Here is a 7,236-nt window from a genome sequence, read left to right on the forward strand (position 1 = left end):
ACCCAACTTGTCTTTCTCCTCTTTGAAGAGAGAGCACCTTCAGTCCACACTGGAGACTTTCTCTTTCCGGCTTGCAAACCGATAATGCCAATAAAGCTCTCCCTTCTGCATCTAGCCATCCTAGTGGTCTTTGAGACGACAGTTTTCTCTTTGCAAACTGTCTTCCCACAGAATCGTTGAGCAACACAAGGACAGAATACTATAATAGACTCACATCGCCTCACAACACCAAGCACAGCACCCCCATGAATACTTGGTGAATTGGTGTAACCTTGTTCCCACCCCTCTTTGCAGCTCTATCCCTTTCTCTTAATCCAAATTACCTTTAACCCTCAGTCCTCAATTCCACTTTTGCCTCCAGTTCTCAGGGATTAGACAACCCAAGGTATGTGATCAGACTCTGTTTTGATTTTAGAAGATCGTGCTGGCTGCAAGCCGACTGAAGAGATAAGAGTGAATACAGGCCAGCCGGCAGGGGGCCATTGCGCCTGCCCAGGTGAGACAGGGCTGGAGCTGGTGAGAGAGATGGAGAGAGGAGGATGGATTCAAGAGATATGCAGAAGGTAAAAAGATGCTCCATTTGTCTGGTACTATACAGTTTCCAAAGTGCTTTTGCATCTATTACCTCCTCTGACTTTCAACCGCCCTTGAGATGTACTGAGTAGGTACAATCAAAATCTTGGCTTTAGTGGTGATGAAACAAAGCTAGGAAGAGTGGAGGCGTTTGCCCAAATTCACACAGCTGGTTAGAACAGGGTTGGGACTCACATCCAGATCCTCCGACATCACATCCAGGGCTCCTTTGCAGTCTCAGATCACTGGGACTCACTCTGGAGCTGCCATGGGAGGGCCAGTGTTAAGCTGCAGAATCCTGACTCGGCTACCTGCCTGAGGCTGTTTACACACTTCCAATTGATTTGTTGTAACCTGTAATTATTTTTGCTGAATTTTTTTTCACGCTCCATTTGTCTTTTTACTCTCCAGCAGACAGGCTACAGGAAATAGCAGATTGGGAGAGGAGTGGGAACAGGAGAAGCTGTCTTTGGCTCGGCTGGAAGGTGAAGGGATTCCAGATGCTGATTCCTGGCTTGCTCCCCACTCTCCATTTGGTTTCATCCTGGGGCTCTCTTCCTCCCCACAGAGGGGTGATGGGCACTCTGAGCCACACCTCTCCTCTCTGGGATCTCAGGTCTGTCCCTGAAACCTGCTGGTAGAAGAATCTCTAGAGTCCTTGCCTCCTTCCCACCGTGTGACCATTGCCCATTGGCACATCTGTCGAGACATAGACTTTTTGGAAGAAAAAAGAAAGAGTGAATGCTGCAGAGATGGATTGTTAATTTTCCAAATGAGATATGACTCTGAGATCCCACCTACCCAGCTGGTAGGATGTTCCACCATGCTCCTTAAGGTGGTTTGAGTGTTTGGAATGACAAAGACTCTCTCCTCGCACTGAAACCTTAGTCCGGCGCCTCTGTGTCTTCTGCTGGACGAGGCCTGACCTTGGGCTTCCCCATGTCCTTTCAGAATCCAGTTTGAGCAAGAATCCTGCTAAGTCAGGTTAGTGAAATTTCCCCACTCTTGTTATCTGACTATCCTCAATATTTTATCACCCCTGCCTGCATTCAGCAATGATCCTGTCAAGTCAGTTTAGCCAGAAACCCCTTACCCTTGATGTTTCTTCCTAGTAATTTTCCATCCTCTGTCCCCAACCCTGACCATTGGTTGATTACAAATCTCCACTTGCCCTTGTTGGAGTTGAAACTGAGCCTGATCTCTCTCCCCCACCACAAGACATCTTTGCAGTGGCCCCTATACCTACTGCCATGGCCTCCCTTGAATAAAGTCTGCCTTGCCATCTTTAACACATGTTTGGATAATTATTTTCTTTTTTTTTCTTTTCTTTCTTTTTTTTTTTTATTTGGAGTCTTGCTCTGTTGCCCAAGCTGGAGTGCAGTGGCTCAATCTCAGTTCACTGTAACCTCCATCTCCTGGGTTCAACCGATTCTCCTGCCTCAGCCTCCTGAGTAGCTGGGTATACAGGCGCGTGCCACCACGCCCGGCTAATTTTTTGTATTTTTAGTAGAGATGGGATTTCATCATCTTAGCCAGGATGGTCTCAATCTCCTGACCTCATGATCCGCCCACCTTGGCCTTCCAAAGTGCTGGCATGAGCCACTGTGCCCGGCCAATTTTTTTCTTTAACAGGGGTGGTCACTCAATTTGCAGAGCTTGGAGAAAGGCTTCTGCTCATTGTCTGAACCTATAGGGTCCCTTCAAGGAGGTCAGGGCTGTTCACAATCTATTCCCCTCCATGCTAACTTGGCCATCATCCTCCAGACCCCAGAAGAGGTTCTGTTGTGTCCTGGGTGGCTATGTGGGCATGGAGTGCAGGTCTTCACCCCCACACATGCCACCTCTTCACTCACTCTCCCACATTCTGCCACAGGATTCAACCCACTCCCCAGTTCCAGGTAAGCAGCAGCCTCCCTCCCCTCTCTCGTGGAGCCAAATTCTCCTCAACGTGGTAAGGTGGGCTTTGTTTTGTTTTGTCTTTTTAAATTACAGTGGAAGCATAGAGAAGCTGTTAACTCCACCCGCGTGAGAAGAGCCTAAATCCAGTACGCAGCTCGGACGGTCTTCCTTGAATGGAGTTGGGGTGAAGTTGGAAGTAGCTTTCATTCTTTTGTGACAACCCCATAGTCAGGAAAATGGACACAGTTAATATCACTATCTCACTATCCTACTGCATTGCCATTTACAGGTAGTTCTGAATTTGCAGTCCTCACTATTCCTATCACAAGATAGTTATTATTAGCCACACTTTACATGCAAAGAGGCTTGGAGAAATTAAAAAAAAAAAAAACAACAACTTGCCTAAGGGCACACAACTATGAGTGACAGAGTGGAGAGGGATTCAAACCCAGGCCTGACTGAAGGCTGTTGCCACTATTCCAGCCACCACTGAGTGGACTTAATGAGTGATCTCTACCAAAGGTATTTGCATTGATTGTCAAAGCTTTGGAAAGGCTATAAGGAAAGAAATGCCCAAGTAAATTCTTCAGGGGTCAGGGGTGTGGGTGGGGATCTATATTCTGGAAGCAGCCTCCAGTGTCTTTCACATTTCCACCAGGTCAAAAAATAAATAAGAAGAAGCATAAACAAATATTGAACTCTAATTAACAATATGATACTGAAGTATTTAGAGGTTAAAGCGTACCAGTGTCTGTAACTTTGAAATGTGTCAACAATATAAGAAAAGACTGGTGGATGGATAGATGAACAGATGTGGGGTAAAGCAAATATAGCAAAATGTTAGTTATAGAATCTAGATTGTGGGCATATGGGTGTTCACTGTGCAATTCTTTAAACTCTTCTGAATTTTTACATTTTTCGTAATAACATATTGAGGGGAAATAAATCACACAGGTGGGTCACACCCATCTCTTGTTATACAATGCCAGGCTGGAGGGGAGCTCAGTCATTAGTCACCGAGTTCTTTCCCAAGTGTCCTGCAGGAAGAGTGCTGGAGTAGACATTTGAAGACACAGAATAACAAACAGGCAGTCCCTGCTTGGTGGAAATTTAGGATACCTCCGAGAAAATAGGACAGAATCATAAAATCAACAGTCGTAAAGACAGTGAGCTCTTTATTTTCTGCTTTAATGGGGGGGGGACAATTTGCCTGACTATATATGTCCAAACACCTTTTCTTTTTTACTTTGATGCATGGGAAGGCTCACCACACTTAAAGAGACAGAAATGGGCAGTAAGAGAAGGTGGCCCAAAAGCACTTAGCGGGTTACAAAAGGTCCCCAGTGGAGAATCCACCTGCAGGTCCCAGAAGGTGTGTTGAGTAGCAGGAGGGGCACCTTTTGTGGCAGGTGGGTGTAGTGGAAAGTTCAGGCGACTTGGAACCATGCCAGGACCAACTCTGCCGATCTAGATGAACTTGAACAAGTCATTGTTCTCTTTAAAGCTTAATTTCCTCTTTTGTTGCCTATAGTCCAAATTCTGCCTAGGGCTTGTTTTTATTTTTCACATCTGAGGCAGGAAAACAAGGCAGTTCTGAAGACAGTCCTCAGAGGCTGATCTCGGCCTCTAGCCTTAGCTGAGAAAAACAGGGACCCCACACAGCCCATGGGAGAAAGGCGCCTAGGGCTTGTTTTTATATGGCCTGTGAGTTAATGGGTTTTTTAAAAATATTTTTCAATGGTTGGAAAAAATCAAGAGAAGAATAACATTTTGTGAGATGTAAAATTATATATAATTCAAATTTCAGAGTCCATAAATAGAGGCAATAAATACTCTAATGTTATCAATTCCTAATTCTTTGACTATATTTTATTATCTGTGTTCTTGAGGTCATTTACGCCTCATTTGTTTACGTATTGTCTGTGGCAGCTCTCAATGAATAATAACCAGGTAGTTGCAACAGAGACCTTATGGTCTGCAAAGCCTAAAGTATTTAGTCTCTATGCCTTTATTTGTTTATTTATTTTATTTTAACTGTTTTTTGAGACAGGATCTCACTCTGTCGCCCAGGCCGGAGTGCAGTGATACAGTCTTGGCTCACTGATGCCTCGACCTCCTGGGCTCAAGCCATCCTCCCACCTCAGCCTCCCAAGTAGCTAGGACTACAGGAGTGCACCACCATGCCTGGCTAATTTTTGTATTTTTTGTAGAGTTGCGGTTTCGCCACGTTGTTCAGGCTGGTCTCAAACTCCTATGCTCAAGCGATCCTCCTGCTTTAGCCTCCCAAAATGCAGGGATTACAGGTGTGAGCTACTGCACCCAGCCTCTACCCCTTTACAGAAACAGTTTGCCAACCTGGTGTGAAATAGTTCATCTGCAACTTCACTGCTCCACATACCTCACTTCACAGAATTGCTGTGAGAAGTAATGAGATTTGGGTTTAGTAAACTGGAAGATTCCATAAGATGCAAGGTGTTACTACTGCCCTGATTTCATTTCTCTCAATACCATCCTTACAAAGGCAGGAGAATCTAGAAGGAATGTCTTATATAATAGGAAGAGAAACTAAAGTTAACAAAGGGAGACAAATGGCATGCAGAAATAAATGCTCCTATTTTCCCTGAGAGGCTTCCTACAGCAAGGGCCTCAACCATGTACTCCCGCAAATTTGGGGATGTACAGTCTCGTCTGGAAAGATCCAAAGGGGAGGACCAGGCATTTTTCAGGAATTTAATGAGCCAGTTGTTAAACACACCATTATTGAAAAGTAAATTACATAAACTTATAATTTAATAAGTGATATTAAAAGCAAAGGCAATAAATACTCTAATGTTATCAATTCCTAATTCTTTGACTATATTTTATTATCTGTGTTCTTGAGGTCATTTACGCCTGTTCTGTGTGTATGGTGAAAATACTATACATCAGTGTGCTACTGTGACTCTTCCTGGCTCTGCATTCAATGATGTCATATTTGGTATCTTGAAATTAGTCATGGCAGGAGTATTTACAATTGGCAGTTGGCAAGCCCTATAAATCAGGCATTCCCCCAGTCTCAAAGCTGTTTGTTAAACACTTACCAGCACGCTGCTGGGACCAGGACTTCTATTTACAAGAGATTCACAAGGGAGAGAGAAGGCAAGTAGAGTAGAGAGTGAAGAATGACAGAGGGCAGGGGGTGGACATCATGGGGTGCAGAAGAGGAGGAGGGTCAGGTCTGCTTGTGTTCCAAGAAGCTTTTGAACCAGAAGAGATGTATTTGGGGATGAAGGCTTTGATGTGGCCATTTCTATGGTATGCATTCTTTGGTTCCACCTTCAGATTAATGAGGTGTCAAAGAACCTACTTCCATAAAGATGGGAACACCAAGGTTTGGGAGGGTTGGAGTCAGGGGGATGGTGAATGACTCGCCTGGAGTCATCCAGTGCCTCACAGCCAGGTCTAGTATCCTAACTCCTTCTCCCAGACTAGCTCTTCCCAGAACGGTGACACTGTCTCACCAAGCACCTGCTGATGACAGGAAATGGACACGAGTCGGACTTGCATTGCTGCTGTCTTCCTATCAGTGAGAACCTGTCTCCCTCCCTTCTGTCAACAGGCATCTGGAGGCTTTGTTAATCTAGGAGAGTCTGACCACCCACGTCCTCAGCTGGTCCCGTCCCTCCACAGCCCTCTTCTCCCAGCCCTTCAATCATCTCTCTGGACTATAAGCTTATTAAGAGCGAGGGAGTAGTCAGCACATCAAGTGTTTGGCACTGGGGTGAGGTGACTGACTACAGCTCTGGGAAGCTCCGCAGAACCAACACCAGAATGAAGGGTGTCTTCATTCTCCAATGAGAGGACTTTGCATCCTGACTTTGTGTACTCTTTCAGGAACAGACTACCAGAGACAGTCACGCAAGGGGATGGGAGATGGCACTGTGGGAGTGGCCCACTCTGTGAGCACATGAAATGATTTTAGATCTCCACTTCCACTTGGTAGCATGTAAAACAGCAGACTCTTGGAAAGTCATGTTTGGAAGGAATCCAAGAGGTCATCATATCCAGAACTTCATTTTACAAACATGTAAACTGAGGCCAGAAAGAGAAAATGACAAGAGCAAATTTACATTGCTAATAGGTGATGGTGTTGGATTCAAACCCAGGTGTTTTATCCTGATGCAATAAGAAATACAGATTTGGTCTCTGTCCCTGGTTCCTGGCATAGAGCTCCTAAAACCCTTGTAATCTCTGACAAAATAATGTCGTTTGGATGCTAAGAGGAAACTGGTGGCTGGGAGCCCCTAGATGGCTTCAGAATGGGGGCTGGTCACCAGAAAGACCACGGTATGATTACAACCTCTGGAGAGGAGAGAGGGGCTGAAGGTTGCATTGATCCCTTATGGCCGATGATGTAATCAATCAGGCCTATGTCATAAAGCTTCCATAAAAACCAAAGAAAACTTGGTTCAGGAGGCTCCAGACAGCTGAACCTGTGGAGGTGCCTGGAGGGCGGATCTTCTGGAAAGCACATGGCAGCTCCACGCCCCTTTCCACATGCCTTGCCCTATGCATCTCTTCCATCTGGCTGCTCATCTGTATCCTTTATCATATCCTTTAAAAGAAACTGGTAAATGTAAAGTAAGTGTTCTGTGAGCTGCTCTAGCAAATTCATTGAAACAAAGGAGGGGGTCATGGGAACCCCAATTTATAGTTGGTTGGTCAAAAGCACAGGTCACAACCTTAGTCATGTGATTGGCACCTGAACTGGGGGCAGTCTTGTGG

At 45.2% G+C, this 7,236-nt stretch overlaps 1 non-coding gene across 1 annotated transcript; it reads right to left on the reverse strand.

Annotated features, from left to right (window-relative positions):
• Positions 1–4,035: 4,035 nt before the first annotated feature.
• Positions 4,036–4,151, reverse strand: LOC129459088 (small Cajal body-specific RNA 20). The gene has a single exon (XR_008649896.1). It is a non-coding gene; the product is annotated as a small Cajal body-specific RNA 20 (non-coding RNA).
• Positions 4,152–7,236: the final 3,085 nt, after the last annotated feature.

The sequence above is a fragment of the Symphalangus syndactylus genome, chromosome 19 (genome assembly GCF_028878055.3).
Source record: "Symphalangus syndactylus isolate Jambi chromosome 19, NHGRI_mSymSyn1-v2.1_pri, whole genome shotgun sequence".
NCBI lineage: Eukaryota > Metazoa > Chordata > Mammalia > Primates > Hylobatidae > Symphalangus > Symphalangus syndactylus.